The 15,851-nt window shown below is 43.7% G+C and overlaps 34 pseudogenes; 25 read left to right on the forward strand and 9 right to left on the reverse strand.

The window, feature by feature from the left end:
* Positions 1–255: 255 nt before the first annotated feature.
* LOC134588322 (5S ribosomal RNA) lies at positions 256–374 on the reverse strand (annotated as a pseudogene).
* Positions 375–599: 225 nt separating this feature from the next.
* LOC134589443 (5S ribosomal RNA) lies at positions 600–718 on the reverse strand (annotated as a pseudogene).
* Positions 719–943: 225 nt separating this feature from the next.
* LOC134589516 (5S ribosomal RNA) lies at positions 944–1,062 on the reverse strand (annotated as a pseudogene).
* A 134-nt stretch (positions 1,063–1,196) lies between these two features.
* Positions 1,197–1,315, reverse strand: LOC134595140 (5S ribosomal RNA; annotated as a pseudogene).
* Positions 1,316–4,130: 2,815 nt separating this feature from the next.
* On the reverse strand, positions 4,131–4,249 carry LOC134595027 (5S ribosomal RNA; annotated as a pseudogene).
* A 124-nt stretch (positions 4,250–4,373) lies between these two features.
* On the reverse strand, positions 4,374–4,492 carry LOC134587663 (5S ribosomal RNA; annotated as a pseudogene).
* Positions 4,493–4,869: 377 nt separating this feature from the next.
* On the reverse strand, positions 4,870–4,988 carry LOC134596109 (5S ribosomal RNA; annotated as a pseudogene).
* A 134-nt stretch (positions 4,989–5,122) lies between these two features.
* On the reverse strand, positions 5,123–5,241 carry LOC134595086 (5S ribosomal RNA; annotated as a pseudogene).
* Positions 5,242–5,375: 134 nt separating this feature from the next.
* Positions 5,376–5,494, reverse strand: LOC134588747 (5S ribosomal RNA; annotated as a pseudogene).
* Positions 5,495–5,972: 478 nt separating this feature from the next.
* On the forward strand, positions 5,973–6,081 carry LOC134589363 (5S ribosomal RNA; annotated as a pseudogene).
* A 134-nt stretch (positions 6,082–6,215) lies between these two features.
* On the forward strand, positions 6,216–6,334 carry LOC134595309 (5S ribosomal RNA; annotated as a pseudogene).
* A 134-nt stretch (positions 6,335–6,468) lies between these two features.
* On the forward strand, positions 6,469–6,587 carry LOC134595957 (5S ribosomal RNA; annotated as a pseudogene).
* A 134-nt stretch (positions 6,588–6,721) lies between these two features.
* Positions 6,722–6,840, forward strand: LOC134597048 (5S ribosomal RNA; annotated as a pseudogene).
* Positions 6,841–7,065: 225 nt separating this feature from the next.
* On the forward strand, positions 7,066–7,184 carry LOC134597581 (5S ribosomal RNA; annotated as a pseudogene).
* A 225-nt stretch (positions 7,185–7,409) lies between these two features.
* Positions 7,410–7,528, forward strand: LOC134597696 (5S ribosomal RNA; annotated as a pseudogene).
* Positions 7,529–7,996: 468 nt separating this feature from the next.
* Positions 7,997–8,115, forward strand: LOC134594432 (5S ribosomal RNA; annotated as a pseudogene).
* Positions 8,116–8,249: 134 nt separating this feature from the next.
* LOC134591021 (5S ribosomal RNA) lies at positions 8,250–8,368 on the forward strand (annotated as a pseudogene).
* Positions 8,369–8,593: 225 nt separating this feature from the next.
* On the forward strand, positions 8,594–8,712 carry LOC134595251 (5S ribosomal RNA; annotated as a pseudogene).
* Positions 8,713–8,937: 225 nt separating this feature from the next.
* On the forward strand, positions 8,938–9,056 carry LOC134597748 (5S ribosomal RNA; annotated as a pseudogene).
* Positions 9,057–9,534: 478 nt separating this feature from the next.
* LOC134596643 (5S ribosomal RNA) lies at positions 9,535–9,653 on the forward strand (annotated as a pseudogene).
* A 225-nt stretch (positions 9,654–9,878) lies between these two features.
* LOC134591033 (5S ribosomal RNA) lies at positions 9,879–9,997 on the forward strand (annotated as a pseudogene).
* Positions 9,998–10,222: 225 nt separating this feature from the next.
* On the forward strand, positions 10,223–10,341 carry LOC134595352 (5S ribosomal RNA; annotated as a pseudogene).
* Positions 10,342–10,475: 134 nt separating this feature from the next.
* Positions 10,476–10,594, forward strand: LOC134594483 (5S ribosomal RNA; annotated as a pseudogene).
* Positions 10,595–10,819: 225 nt separating this feature from the next.
* Positions 10,820–10,938, forward strand: LOC134588884 (5S ribosomal RNA; annotated as a pseudogene).
* Positions 10,939–11,507: 569 nt separating this feature from the next.
* Positions 11,508–11,626, forward strand: LOC134596644 (5S ribosomal RNA; annotated as a pseudogene).
* Positions 11,627–11,851: 225 nt separating this feature from the next.
* Positions 11,852–11,970, forward strand: LOC134591045 (5S ribosomal RNA; annotated as a pseudogene).
* Positions 11,971–12,195: 225 nt separating this feature from the next.
* On the forward strand, positions 12,196–12,314 carry LOC134591056 (5S ribosomal RNA; annotated as a pseudogene).
* A 377-nt stretch (positions 12,315–12,691) lies between these two features.
* LOC134597707 (5S ribosomal RNA) lies at positions 12,692–12,810 on the forward strand (annotated as a pseudogene).
* A 225-nt stretch (positions 12,811–13,035) lies between these two features.
* LOC134588897 (5S ribosomal RNA) lies at positions 13,036–13,154 on the forward strand (annotated as a pseudogene).
* Positions 13,155–14,138: 984 nt separating this feature from the next.
* LOC134597986 (5S ribosomal RNA) lies at positions 14,139–14,257 on the forward strand (annotated as a pseudogene).
* Positions 14,258–14,391: 134 nt separating this feature from the next.
* On the forward strand, positions 14,392–14,510 carry LOC134595658 (5S ribosomal RNA; annotated as a pseudogene).
* Positions 14,511–14,897: 387 nt separating this feature from the next.
* Positions 14,898–15,016, forward strand: LOC134591068 (5S ribosomal RNA; annotated as a pseudogene).
* A 225-nt stretch (positions 15,017–15,241) lies between these two features.
* Positions 15,242–15,360, forward strand: LOC134591080 (5S ribosomal RNA; annotated as a pseudogene).
* A 225-nt stretch (positions 15,361–15,585) lies between these two features.
* On the forward strand, positions 15,586–15,703 carry LOC134594288 (5S ribosomal RNA; annotated as a pseudogene).
* Positions 15,704–15,851: the final 148 nt, after the last annotated feature.

A 15,851-nucleotide genomic window follows, 5' to 3' on the forward strand; every position in this document is an offset into this window, starting at 1 on the left:
TGGCATTTTCAGACTGGTATGGCCGTAAGTGAAATTAAGAGAATGCGATCTCGCTAATGTTGGTAGAATATCAAACTCTGGTTGCAACAAAAGTCAAGACGCTTCTGGATAGGGAAAAAAGTGGTCTGGTTATGACAGCATAATGCAAAAATGAAATAAACAAAAGCTTACGGCACCTGAGGTTCCTAGTTGGTCTCCCATAGGGAAAAAAGTAGTCTGATTATGACATCATAATGCAAAAAAGAAATAAACAAAAGCTTACGGCACCTGAGGTTCCTAGTTGGTCTCATATACAAGTACTAACCAGGCCCGAGTCTGGATGGCTTCCGAGATCTGACGAGATCAGGCATTTTCAGACTGGTATGGCCGTAAGTGAAATTAAGAGAATGCGATCTCGCTAATGTTGGTAGAATATCAAACTCTGGTTGCGACAAAAGACAAGACGCTTCTGGATAGGGAAAAAAGTGGTCTGATTATGACATCATAATGCAAAAATGAAATAAACAAAAGCTTACGGCACCTGAGGTTCCTAGTTGGTCTCCCATAGGGAAAAAAGTAGTCTGATTATGACATCATAATGCAAAAAAGAAATAAACAAAAGCTTACAGCACCTGAGGTTCCTAGTTGGTCTCCCATACAAGTACTAACCAGGCCCAAGTCTGGATGGCTTCCGAGATCTGACGAGATCAGGCATTTTCAGACTGGTATGGCCGTAAGTGAAATTAAGAGAATGCGATCTCGCTAATGTTGGTAGAATATCAAACTCTGGTTGCGACAAAAGACAAGACGCTTCTGGATAGGGAAAAAAGTGGTCTGATTATGACATCATAATGCAAAAAAGAAATAAACAAAAGCTTACGGCACCTGAGGTTCCTAGTTGGTCTCCCATAGGGAAAAAAGTGGTCTGATTATGACATCATAATGCAAAAAAGAAATAAACAAAAGCTTACGGCACCTGAGGTTCCTTGTTGGTCTCCCATACAAGTACTAACCAGGCCCAAGTCTGGATGACTTCCGAGATCTGACGAGATCAGGCATTTTCAGACTGGTATGGCCGTAAGTGAAATTAAGAGAATGCGATCTCGTTAATGTTGGTAGAATATCAAACTCTGGTTGCGACAAAAGACAAGATGCTTCTGGATAGGGAAAAAAGTGGTCTGATTATGACATCATAATGCAAAAAAGAAATAAACAAAAGCTTACGGCACCTGAGGTTCCTAGTTGGTCTCCCATACAAGTACTAACCAGGCCCAAGTCTGGATGGCTTCCGAGATCTGACGAGATCAGGCATTTTCAGACTGGTATGGCCGTAATTGAAATTTAGAGAATGCGATCTCGCTAATGTTGGTAGAATATCAAACTCTGGTTGTGACAAAAGACAAGACGCTTCTGGATAGGGAAAAAAGTGGTCTGATTATGACATCATAATGCAAAAAAGAAATAAACAAAAGCTTACGGCACCTGAGGTTCCTAGTTGGTCTCCCATATGAGTACTAACCAGACCCGAGTCTGGATGGCTTCCGAGATATGACGAGATCAGTGGCGGATCCAGGGGGGGGGGGGCAACGGGGCAATTGCCCACCCCGAGATTCTCCCCTGCCGGCTAATGCAGGGCTGACATTGCCCAAGTGCCAGCCCTGCATTGTGCCTGCAGACCGGGGAGGGAGATCAGTGATCTCCCTCCCCGGTCCGCAGGCACATTGCTGACAGACGACCGGCAGGGGAGGGAGAGAGGACCCGGGAGCTGTTACCAGCAGCTCCTCCGGGTCCTCCTCTCGCGAGATTTGGAGCGTTGCCGCGGTTACCACGGCAACGCTCCAAATCTCGCGAGAGTGAACTCTAGCCCTCGAGCGCGGGCTAGAGTTCAGTCCTACCACTGGGACCACCAATGAACCCCACTGGGACCACCAGGGAACGAAAGATGTCCCCCCTCCTCCCAGTAAAGGTAAGAAGGGAGGGGGGACATAACATTTATTTAATTAAAAAAAAAAACACACACACGTTAAAAGAAAAATCATTCTTATCACACAAACACACATTGCCCCTGCCCCCCATACACACACACATTGCCCCGGCCCCCCCCACACACACACATTGCCCCTGCCCCCCATACACACACACACACACACACACACATTGCCCCTGCCCCCCATACACACACACATTGCCCCTGCCCCCCATACACACACATTGCCCCTGCCCCCATATACACACACATTGCCCCTGCCCCCCATACACACACATTGACCCTGCCCCCCATACACACACACATTACCCCTGCCCCCCATACACACACCCACACACATTGCCCCTGCCCCCCATACACACACACATTGCCCCTGCCCCCCATACACACACACATTGCCCCTGCCCTCGATACACACACACACATTGCCCCTGCCCCCCATACACACACACATTGCCCCTGCCCCCCATACACACACATTGCCCCTGACCCCCATACACACACACACATTGCCCCTGCCCCCCATACACACACACTGCCCCTGCCCCCATACACACACACACACATTGCCCCTGCCCCCTATACACACACATTGCCCCTGCCACCCATACACACACATTGCCCCTGCCCCCCATACACACACACATTGCCCCTGCCCTCCATACACAAACACATTGCCCTGCCCCCCATACACACACACATTGCCCCTGCCCCCCATACACACACATTGCCCCTGCCCCCCATACACACGCACACACATTGTCCCTGCCCCCCATACACACACACACACATTGCCCCTGCCCCCATACACACACACACACACACACATTGCCCCTGCCCCCCATATACACACACACACACACACATTGCCCCTGCCCCCCATATACACACACACATTGCCCCCATATACACATACACTGCCCCCATACACACACATTGCCCCTGCCCCCCATACACACACACACACATTGCCCCTGCCCCCCATACACACACACACACACACACACACACATTGCCCCTGCCCCCCATACACACACACACACATTGCCTCTGCCCCCCATACACACACACACATTGCCCCTGCCCCCCATACACACACACACACACACACACATTGCCCCTGCCCCCCATATACACACACACACACACACATTGCCCCTGCCCCCCATATACACACACACATTGCCCCCATATACACATACACTGCCCCCATACACACACATTGCCCCTGCCCCCCATACACACACACACACATTGCCCCTGCCCCCCATACACACACACACACACATTGCCCCTGCCCCCATACACACACACACACACATTGCCCCTGCCCCCCATACACACACACACACATTGCCCCTGCCCCCCATATACACACACACATTGCCCCCATATACACATACACTGCCCCCATACACACACATTGCCCCACACATACACTGCAATACACACACACACACACACTGTAACTGTCACACACACATACTGATCCACACACCTTCACACACACACACTGCTAATACACTGTCCCCCTCACACACACACACACACACTGCACCCCTCACACATTGCACCACTCACACATACCACTGCTCCTCTGCCCTACTACAGCCCCATTTCCCAGAGGACCTCAGGTAAGTTGTCAAACAGTTCTTAAACAGTGAGCTGTAGTGGTTATTGTGTCTGGATTATTTATTTAAATAATCTACAAGTGCCCCTCCCGAGATCAGGCTCTGGATCCGCCACTGGACGAGATCAGGCATTTTCAGACTGGTATGGCCGTAAGTGAAATTAAGAGAATGTGATCTCGCTAATGTTGGTTGAATATCAAACTCTGGTTGCGACAAAAGACAAGACGCTTCTGGATAAGGAAAAAAGTGGTCTGATTATGACATCATAATGCAAAAAAGAAATAAACAAAAGCTTACAGCACCTGAGGTTCCTAGTTGGTCTCCCATACAAGTACTAACCAGGCCCGAGTCTGGATGGCTTCCGAGATCTGGCATTTTCAGACTGGTATGGCCGTAAGTGAAATTACGAGAATGCGATCTCACTAATGTTGGTAGAATATCAAACTCTGGTTGCGACAAAAGACAAGACGCTTCTGGATAGGGAAAAAAGTGGTCTGATTATGACATCATAATGCAAAAAAGAAATAAACAAAAGCTTACGGCACCTGAGGTTCCTAGTTGGTCTCCCATACAAGTACTAACCAGGCCCAAGTCTGGATGGCTTCCGAGATCTGACGAGTTCAGGCATTTTCAGACTGGTATGGCCGTAAGATAATGCGATCTCGCTAATGTTGGTAGAATATCAAACTCTGGTTGCGACAAAAGACAAGACGCTTCTGGATAGGGAAAAAAGTGGTCTGATTATGACATCATAATGCAAAAAAGAAATAAACAAAAGCTTACGGCACTTGAGGTTCCTAGTTGGTCTCCCATACAAGTACTAACCAGGCCCGAGTCTGGATGGCTTCCGAAATCTGACGAGATCAGGCATTTTCAGACTGGTATGGCCGTAAGTTAAATTAAGAGAATGCGATCTTGCTAATGTTGGTAGAATATCAAACTCTGGTTGCGACAAAAGACAAGACGCTTCTGGATAGGGAAAAAAGTGGTCTGATTATGACATCATAATGCAAAAAAGAAATAAACAAAAGCTTACAGCACCTGAGGTTTCTAGTTGGTCTCCCATACAAGTACTAACCAGACCCGAATCTGGATGGCTTCCGAGATCTGGCATTTTCAGACTGGTATGGCCGTAAGTGAAATTAAGAGAATGCGATCTCGCTAATGTTGGTAGAATATCAAACTCTGGTTGCGACAAAAGACAAGATGCTTCTGGATAGGGAAAAAAGTGGTCTGATTATGACATCATAATGCAAAAAAGAAATAAACAAAGGCTTACGGCACCTGAGGTTCCTAGTTGGTCTCCCATACAAGTACTAACCAGGCCCGAGTCTGGATGGCTTCCGAGATCTGACAAGATCAGGCATTTTCAGACTGGTATGGCCGTAAGTGAAATTAAGAAAATGCGATCTCGCTAATGTTGGTAGAATATCAAACTCTGGTTGCGATGAAAGACAAGACGCTTCTGGATAGGGAAAAAAGTGGTCTGATTATGACATCATAATGCAAAAAAGAAATAAACAAAAGCATACGGCACCTGAGGTTCCTAGTTGGTCTCCCATACAAGTACTAACCAGGCCCAAGTCTGGATGGCTTCCGAGATCTGACGAGATCAGGCATTTTCAGACTGGTATGGCCGTAAGTGAAATTAAGAGAATGCGATCTCGCTAATGTTGGTAGAATATCAAACTCTGGTTGCGACAAAAGACAAGACGCTTCTGGATAGGGAAAAAAGTGGTCTGATTATGACATCATAATGCAAAAAAGAAATAAACAAAAGCTTACGGCACCTAAGGTTCCTAGTTGGTCTCCCATACAAGTACTAACCAGGCCCAAGTCTGGATGGCTACCGATATCTGATGAGATCAGACATTTTCAGACTGGTATGGCCGTAAATTAAATTAAGAGAATGCGATTTCTTTTTTGCATTATGATGTCATAATCAGACCACTTTTTTCCCTATCCAGAAGCATCTTGTCTTTTGTCGCAACCAGAGTTTGATATTCTACCAACATTAACGAGATCGCATTCTCTTAGTTTCACTTACGGCCATACCATTCTGAAAATGCCAGATCTCGGAAGCCATCCCGACTTGGACCTGGTTAGTACATGTATGGGAGACCAACTAGGAACCTCAGGTGCCGTAAGCTTTTGTTTATTTCTTTTTTGCATTATGATGTCATAATCAGACCACTTTTTTCCCTATGGGAGACCAACTAGGAACCTCAGGTGCCATAAGCTTTTGTTTATTTCTTTTTTGCATTATGATGTCATAATCAGACCACTTTTTTCCCTGTCCAGAAGCGTCTTGTCTTTTGTCGCAACCAGAGTTTGATATTCTACCAACATTAGCGAGATCGCATTCTCTTAATTTCACTTACAGCCATACCAGTCTGAAAATGCCTGATCTCGGAAGCCATCCAGACTCGGGCCTGGTTAGTACTTGTATGGGAGACCAACTAGGAACCTCAGGTGCTGTAAGCCTTTGTTTATTTCTTTTTTGCATTATGATGTCATAATCAGACCACTTTTTTCCCTATCCAGAAGCGTCTTGTCTTTTGTCGCAACCAGAGTTTGATATTCTACCAACATTAGCGAGATCGCATTCGCTTGATTTCACTTACGGCCATACCAGTCTGAAAATGCCTGATCTCATCAGATCTCGGAAGCCATCCAGACTCGGGCCTGGTTAGTACTTGTATGGGAGACCAACTAGGAACCTCAGGTGCTGTATGCTTTTGTTTATTTCTTTTTTGCATTATGATGTCATAATCAGACCACTTTTTTCCCTATCCAGAAGCGTCTTGTCTTTTGTCGCAACCAGAGTTTGATATTCTACCAACATTAGCGAGATCGCATTCCGTTAATTTCACTTACGGCCATACTAGTCTGAAAATGCCTGATCTCGTCAGATCTCGGAAGCCATCCAGACTCGGGCCTGGTTAGTACTTGTATGGGAGACCAACTAGGAACCTCAGGTGCTGTAAGCTTTTGTTTATTTCTTTTTTGCATTATGATGTCATAATCAGACCACTTTTTTCCCTATCCAGAAGCATCTTGTCTTTTGTCGCAACCAGAGTTTGATATTCTACCAACATTAACGAGATCGCATTCTCTTAATTTCACTTATGGCCATACCAGTCTGAAAATGCCTGATCTCGTCAGATTTCGGAAGCCATCCAGACTCGGGCCTGGTTAGTACTTGTATGGGAGACCAACTAGGAACCTCAGGTGCCGTAAGCTTTTGTTTATTTCTTTTTTGCATTATGATGTCATAATCAGACCACTTTTTTCCCTATGGGAGACCAACTAGGAACCTCAGGTGCCGTAAGCTTTTGTTTATTTCTTTTTTGCATTATGATGTCATAATCAGACCACTTTTTTCCCTATCCAGAAGCGTCTAGTCTTTTGTCGCAACCAGAGTTTGATATTCTACCAACATTAGCGAGATCGCATTCTCTTAATTTCACTTACGGCCATACCAGTCTGAAAATGCCTGATCTCGTCAGATCTCGGAAGCCATCCAGAGTCGGGCCTGGTTAGTACTTGTATGGGAGACCAACTAGGAACCTCAGGTGCCGTAAGCTTTTGTTTATTTCTTTTTTGCATTATGATGTCATAATCAGACCACTTTTTTCCCTATGGGAGACCAACTAGGAACCTCAGGTGCCGTAAGCTTTTGTTTATTTCTTTTTTGCATTATGATGTCATAATCAGACCACTTTTTTCCCTATCCAGAAGCGTCTTGTCTTTTGTCACAACCAGAGTTTGATATTCTACCAACATTAGCGAGATCGCATTCTCTTAGTTTCACTTACGGCCATACCAGTCTGAAAATGCCTGATCTCGTCAGATCTCGGAAGCCATCCAGACTTGGGCCTGGTTAGTACTTGTATGGGAGACCAACTAGGAACCTCAGGTGCCGTAAGCTTTTGTTTATTTCTTTTTTGCATTATGATGTCATAATCAGACCACTTTTTTCCCTATGGGAGACCAACTAGGAACCTCAGGTGCCGTAAGCTTTTGTTTATTTCTTTTTTGCATTATGATGTCATAATCAGACCACTTTTTTCCCTATCCAGAAGCGTCTTGTCTTTTGTCGCAACCAGAGTTTGATATTCTACCAACATTAGCGAGATCGCATTCTCTTAATTTCACTTACGGCCATACCAGTCTGAAAATGCCAGATCTCGGAAGCCATCCAGACTCGGGCCTGGTTAGTACTTGTATGGGAGACCAACTAGGAACCTCAGGTGCTGTAAGCTTTTGTTTATTTCTTTTTTGCATTATGATGTCATAATCAGACCACTTTTTTCCCTATCCAGAAGCATCTTGTCTTTTGTCGCAACCAGAGTTTGATATTCTACCAACATTAACGAGATCGCATTCGTTTAATTTCATTTATGGCCATACCAGTCTGAAAATGCCTGATCTCATCAGATCTCGGAAGCCATCCAGACTTGGGCCTGGTTAGTACTTGTATGGGAGACCAACTAGGAACCTCAGGTGCCGTAAGCTTTTGTTTATTTCTTTTTTGCATTATGATGTCATAATCAGACCACTTTTTTCCCTATCCAGAAGCGTCTTGTCTTTTGTCGCAACCAGAGTTTGATATTCTACCAACATTAGCGAGATCGCATTCTCTTAGTTTCACTTACGGCCATACCAGTCTGAAAATGCCTGATCTCGTCAGATCTCGGAAGCCATCCAGACTCGGGCCTGGTTAGTACTTGTATGGGAGACCAACTAGGAACCTCAGGTGCCGTAAGCTTTTGTTTATTTCTTTTTTGCATTATGATGTCATAATCAGACCACTTTTTTCCCTATGGGAGACCAACTAGGAACCTCAGGTGCCGTAAGCTTTTGTTTATTTCTTTTTTGCATTATGATGTCATAATCAGACCACTTTTTTCCCTATTGAGAAGCGTCTTGTCTTTTGTCGCAACCAGAGTTTGATATTCTACCAACATTAGCGAGATCGCATTCTCTTAATTTCACTTACGGCCATACCAGTCTGAAAATGCCTGATCTCGTCAGATCTCGGAAGCCATCCAGACTTGGGTCTGGTTAGTACTTGTATGGGAGACCAACTAGGAACCTCAGGTGCCGTAAGCTTTTGTTTATTTCTTTTTTGCATTATGATGTCATAATCAGACCACTTTTTTCCCTATGGGAGACCAACTAGGAACCTCAGGTGCCGTAAGCTTTTGTTTATTTCTTTTTTGCATTATGATGTCATAATCAGACCACTTTTTTCCCTATCCAGAAGCGTCTTGTCTTTTGTCGCAACCAGAGTTTGATATTCTACCAACATTAGCGAGATCGCATTCTCTTAATTTCACTTACGGCCATGCGAGTCTGAAAATGCCTGATCTCGTCAGATCTCGGAAGCCATCCAGACTTGGGCCTGGTTAGTACTTGTATGGGAGACCAACTAGGAACCTCAGGTGCCGTAAGCTTTTGTTTATTTCTTTTTTGCATTATGATGTCATAATCAGACCACTTTTTTCCCTATGGGAGGCCAACTAGGAACCTCAGGTGCCGTAAGCTTTTGTTTATTTCTTTTTTGCATTATGATGTCATAATCAGACCACTTTTTTCCCTATCCAGAAGCGTCTTGTCTTTTGTCGCAACCAGAGTTTGATATTCTACCAACATTAGCGAGAACGCATTCTCTTAATTTCACTTACTGCTATACCAGTCTGAAAATGCCTGATCTTGTCAAATCTCGGAAGCCATCCAGACTCGGGCCTGGTTAGTACTTGTATGGGAGACCAACTAGGACCCTCAGGTGCCGTAAGCTTTTGTTTATTTCTTTTTTGCATTATGATGTCATAATCAGACCACTTTTTTCCCTATCCAGAAGCGTCTTGTCTTTTGTCGCAACCAGAGTTTGATATTCTACCAACATTAGCGAGATCGCATTCTCTTAGTTTCACTTACGGCCATACCAGTCTGAAAATGCCTGATCTCGTCAGATCTCGGAAGCCATCCAGACTCAGGCCTGGTTAGTACTTGTATGGGAGACCAACTAGGAACCTCAGGTGCCGTAAGCTTTTGTTTATTTCTTTTTTGCATTATGATGTCATAATCAGACCACTTTTTTCCCTATGGGAGACCAACTAGGAACCTCAGGTGCCGTAAGCTTTTGTTTATTTCTTTTTTGCATTATGATGTCATAATCAGACCACTTTTTTCCCTATCCAGAAGCGTCTTGTCTTTTGTCGCAACCAGAGTTTGATATTCTACCAACATTAGCGAGATCGCATTCTCTTAATTTCACTTACGGCCATACCAGTCTGAAAATGCCTGATCTCGTCAGATCTCGGAAGCCATCCAGACTCGGGCCTGGTTAGTACTTGTATGGGAGACCAACTAGGAACCTCAGGTGCCGTAAGCTTTTGTTTATTTCTTTTTTGCATTATGATGTCATAATCAGACCACTTTTTTCCCTATGGGAGACCAACTAGGAACCTCAGGTGCCGTAAGCTTTTGTTTATTTCTTTTTTGCATTATGATGTCCTAATCAGACCACTTTTTTCCCTATCCAGAAGCGTCTTGTCTTTTGTCGCAACCAGAGTTTGATATTCTACCAACATTAGCGAGATCGCATTCACTTAATTTCACTTACGGCCATACCAGTCTGAAAATGCCTGATCTCGTCAGATCTCGGAAGCCATCCAGACTCGGGCCTGGTTAGTACTTGTATGGGAGACCAACTACGAACCTCAGGTGCCGTAAGCTTTTGTTTATTTCTTTTTTGCATTATGATGTCATAATCAGACCACTTTTTTCCCTATCCAGAAGCGTCTTGTCTTTTGTCGCAACCAGAGTTTGATATTCTACCAACATTAGCGAGATCGCATTCTCTTAGTTTCACTTACGGCCATACCAGTCTGACAATGCCTGATCTCGTCAGATCTCGGAAGCCATCCAGACTTGGGCCTGGTTAGTACTTGTATGGGAGACCAACTAGGAACCTCAGGTGCCGTAAGCTTTTGTTTATTTCTTTTTTGCATTATGATGTCATAATCAGACCACTTTTTTCCCTATGGGAGACCAACTAGGAACCTCAGGTGCCGTAAGCTTTTGTTTATTTCTTTTTTGCATTATGATGTCATAATCAGACCACTTTTTTCCCTATCCAGAAGCGTCTTGTCTTTTGTCGCAACCAGAGTTTGATATTCTACCAACATTAGCGAGATCGCATTCTCTTAGTTTCACTTACGGCCATACCAGTCTGAAAATGCCTGATCTCGTCAGATCTCGGAAGCCATCCAGACTTGGGCCTGGTTAGTACTTGTATGGGAGACCAACTTGGAACCTCAGGTGCCGTAAGCTTTTGTTTATTTCTTTTTTGCATTATGATGTCATAATCAGACCACTTTTTTCCCTATGGGAGACCAACTAGGAACCTCAGGTGCCGTAAGCTTTTGTTTATTTCTTTTTTGCATTATGATGTCATAATCAGACCACTTTTTTCCCTATGGGAGGCCAACTAGGAACCTCAGGTGCCGTAAGCTTTTGTTTATTTCTTTTTTGCATTATGATGTCATAATCAGACCACTTTTTTCCCTATCCAGAAGCGTCTTGTCTTTTGTCGCAACCAGAGTTTGATATTCTACCAACATTAGCGAGAACGCATTCTCTTAATTTCACTTACTGCTATACCAGTCTGAAAATGCCTGATCTTGTCAAATCTCGGAAGCCATCCAGACTCGGGCCTGGTTAGTACTTGTATGGGAGACCAACTAGGACCCTCAGGTGCCGTAAGCTTTTGTTTATTTCTTTTTTGCATTATGATGTCATAATCAGACCACTTTTTTCCCTATCCAGAAGCGTCTTGTCTTTTGTCGCAACCAGAGTTTGATATTCTACCAACATTAGCGAGATCGCATTCTCTTAGTTTCACTTACGGCCATACCAGTCTGAAAATGCCTGATCTCGTCAGATCTCGGAAGCCATCCAGACTCAGGCCTGGTTAGTACTTGTATGGGAGACCAACTAGGAACCTCAGGTGCCGTAAGCTTTTGTTTATTTCTTTTTTGCATTATGATGTCATAATCAGACCACTTTTTTCCCTATGGGAGACCAACTAGGAACCTCAGGTGCCGTAAGCTTTTGTTTATTTCTTTTTTGCATTATGATGTCATAATCAGACCACTTTTTTCCCTATCCAGAAGCGTCTTGTCTTTTGTCGCAACCAGAGTTTGATATTCTACCAACATTAGCGAGATCGCATTCACTTAATTTCACTTACGGCCATACCAGTCTGAAAATGCCTGATCTCGTCAGATCTCGGAAGCCATCCAGACTCGGGCCTGGTTAGTACTTGTATGGGAGACCAACTAGGAACCTCAGGTGCCGTAAGCTTTTGTTTATTTCTTTTTTGCATTATGATGTCATAATCAGACCACTTTTTTCCCTATGGGAGACCAACTAGGAACCTCAGGTGCCGTAAGCTTTTGTTTATTTCTTTTTTGCATTATGATGTCATAATCAGACCACTTTTTTCCCTATCCAGAAGCGTCTTGTCTTTTGTCGCAACCAGAGTTTGATATTCTACCAACATTAGCGAGATCGCATTCACTTAATTTCACTTACGGCCATACCAGTCTGAAAATGCCTGATCTCGTCAGATCTCGGAAGCCATCCAGACTCGGGCCTGGTTAGTACTTGTATGGGAGACCAACTAGGAACCTCAGGTGCCGTAAGCTTTTGTTTATTTCTTTTTTGCATTATGATGTCATAATCAGACCACTTTTTTCCCTATCCAGAAGCGTCTTGTCTTTTGTCGCAACCAGAGTTTGATATTCTACCAACATTAGCGAGATCGCATTCTCTTAATTTCACTTACGGCCATACCAGTCTGAAAATGCCAGATCTCGGAAGCCATCCATACTCGGGCCTGGTTAGTACTTGTATGGGAGACCAACTAGGAACCTCAGGTGCCGTAAGCTTTTGTTTATTTCTTTTTTGCATTATGATGTCATAATCAGACCACTTTTTTCCCTATCCAGAAGCGTCTTGTCTTTTGTCGCAACCAGAGTTTGATATTCTACCAACATTAGCGAGATCGCATTCTCTTAGTTTCACTTACGGCCATACCAGTCTGAAAATGCCTGATCTCGTCAGATCTCGGAAGCCATCCAGACTTGGGCCTGGTTAGTACTTGTATGGGAGACCAACTAGGAACCTCAGGTGCCGTAAGCTTTTGTTTATTTCTTTTTTGCATTATGATGTCATAATCAGACCACTTTTTTCCCTATGGGAGACCAACTAGGAACCTCAGGTGCCGTAAGCTTTTGTTTATTTCTTTTTTGCATTATGATGTCATAATCAGACCACTTTTTTCCCTATCCAGAAGCGTCTTGTCTTTTGTCGCAACCAGAGTTTGATATTCTACCAACATTAGCGAGATCGCATTCTCTTAGTTTCACTTACGGCCATACCAGTCTGAAAATGCCTGATCTCGTCAGATCTCGGAAGCCATCCAGACTTGGGCCTGGTTAGTACTTGTATGGGAGACCAACTTGGAACCTCAGGTGCCGTAAGCTTTTGTTTATTTCTTTTTTGCATTATGATGTCATAATCAGACCACTTTTTTCCCTATGGGAGACCAACTAGGAACCTCAGGTGCCGTAAGCTTTTGTTTATTTCTTTTTTGCATTATGATGTCATAATCAGACCACTTTTTTCCCTATCCAGAAGCGTCTTGTCTTTTGTCGCAACCAGAGTTTTATATTCTACCAACATTAGCGAGATCGCATTCTCTTAATTTCACTTACGGCCATACCAGTCTGAAAATGTCAGATCTCGGAAGCCATCCAGACTCGGGCCTGGTTAGTACTTGTATGGGAGACCAACTAGGAACCTCAGGTGCCGTAAGCTTTTGTTTATTTCTTTTTTGCATTATTATGTCATAATCAGACCACTTTTTTCCCTATGGGAGACCAACTAGGAACCTCAATTGCCGTAAGCTTTTGTTTATTTCTTTTTTGCATTATTATGTCATAATCAGACCACTTTTTTCCCTATGGGAGACCAACTAGGAACCTCAATTGCCGTAAGCTTTTGTTTATTTCTTTTTTGCATTATGATGTCATAATCAGACCACTTTTTTCCCTATCCAGAAGCGTCTTGTCTTTTGTCGCAACCAGAGTTTGATATTCTACCAACATTAGCGAGATCGCATTCTCTTAATTTCACTTACGGCCATACCAGTCTGAGAATGCCAGATCTCGGAAGCCATCCAGACTCGGGCCTGGTTAGTACTTGTATGGGAGACCAACTAGGAACCTCAGGTGCCGTAAGCTTTTGTTTATTTATTTTTTGCATTATGATGTCATAATCAGACCACTTTTTTCCCTATGGGAGGCCAACTAGGAACCTCAGGTGCCGTAAGCTTTTGTTTATTTCTTTTTTGCATTATGATGTCATAATCAGACCACTTTTTTCCCTATCCAGAAGCGTCTTGTCTTTTGTCGCTACCAGAGTTTGATATTCTACCAACATTAGCGAGATCGCATTCTCTTAATTTCACTTACGGCTATAGCAGTCTGAAAATGCCTGATCTCGTCAGATCTCGGAAGCCATCCAGACTCGGGCCTGGTTAGTACTTGTATGGGAGACCAACTAGGAACCTCAGGTGCCGTAAGCTTTTGTTTATTTCTTTTTTGCATTATGATGTCATAATCAGACCACTTTTTTCCCTATCCAGAAGCATCTTGTCTTTTGTCGCAACCAGAGTTTGATATTCTACCAACATTAACGAGATCTCATTCTCTTAATTTCACTTACGGCCATACCAGTCTGAAAATTCCTGATCTCGTCAGATCTCGGAAGCCATCCATACTTGGGCCTGGTTAGTACTTGTATGGGAGACCAACTAGGAACCTCAGGTGCCGTAAGCTTTTGTTTATTTCTTTTTTGCATTATGATGTCATAATCAGACCATTTTTTTCCCTATCCAGAAGCGTCTTGTCTTTTGTCGCAACCAGAGTTTGATATTCTACCAACATTAGCGAGATCGCATTCTCTTAACTTCACTTACTGCTATACCAGTCTGAAAATGCCTGATCTCGTCAAATCTCGGAAGCCATCTAGACTCGGGCCTGGTTAGTACTTGTATGGGAGACCAACTAGGACCCTCAGGTGCCGTAAGCTTTTGTTTATTTCTTTTTTGCATTATGATGTCATAATCAGACCACTTTTTTCCCTATCCAGAAGCGTCTTGTCTTTTGTCGCAACCAAAGTTTGATATTCTACCAACATTAGCGAGATCGCATTCTCTTAATTTCACTTACGGCCATACCAGTCTGAAAATGCCTGATCTCGTCAGATCTCGGAAGCCATCCAGACTCGGGCCTGGTTAGTACTTGTATGGGAGACCAACTAGGAACCTCAGGTGCCGTAAGCTTTTGTTTATTTCTTTTTTGCATTATGATATCATAATCAGACCACTTTTTTCCCTATGGGAGACCAACTAGGAACCTCAGGTGCCGTAAGCTTTTGTTTATTTCTTTTTTGCATTATGATGTCATAATCAGACCACTTTTTTCCCTATCCAGAAGCGTCTTGTCTTTTGTCGCAACCAGAGTTTGATATTCTACACACATTAGCGAGATCGCATTCTCTTAATTTCACTTACGGCCATACCAGTCTGAAAATGCCTGATCTCGTCAGATCTCGGAAGCCATCCAGACTCGGGCCTGGTTAGTACTTGTATGGGAGACCAACTAGGAACCTCAGGTGCCGTAAGCTTTTGTTTATTTCTTTTTTGCATTATGATATCATAATCAGACGACTTTTTTCCCTATGGGAGACCAACTAGGAACCTCAGGTGCCGTAAGCTTTTGTTTATTTCTTTTTTGCATTATGATGTCATAATCAGACCACTTTTTTCCCTATCCAGAAGCGTCTTGTCTTTTGTCGCAACCAGAGTTTGATATTCTACCAACATTAGCGAGATCGCATTCTCTTAGTTTCACTTACGGCCATACCAGTCTGAAAATGCCTGATCTCGTCAGATCTCGGAAGCCATCCAGACTCGGGCCTGGTTAGTACTTGTATGGGAGACCAACTAGGAACTCAGGTGCCGTAAGCTTTTGTTTATTTCTTTTTTGCATTATGATGTCATAATCGGACCACTTTTTTCCCTATGGGAGACCAACTAGGAACCTCAGGTGCCGTAAGCTTTTGTTTATTTCTTTTTTGCATTATGATGTCATAATCAGACCACTTTTTTCCCTATC

The sequence above is a fragment of the Pelobates fuscus genome, chromosome 2, assembly GCF_036172605.1.
Source record: "Pelobates fuscus isolate aPelFus1 chromosome 2, aPelFus1.pri, whole genome shotgun sequence".
In the NCBI taxonomy this organism is placed as follows: domain Eukaryota; kingdom Metazoa; phylum Chordata; class Amphibia; order Anura; family Pelobatidae; genus Pelobates; species Pelobates fuscus.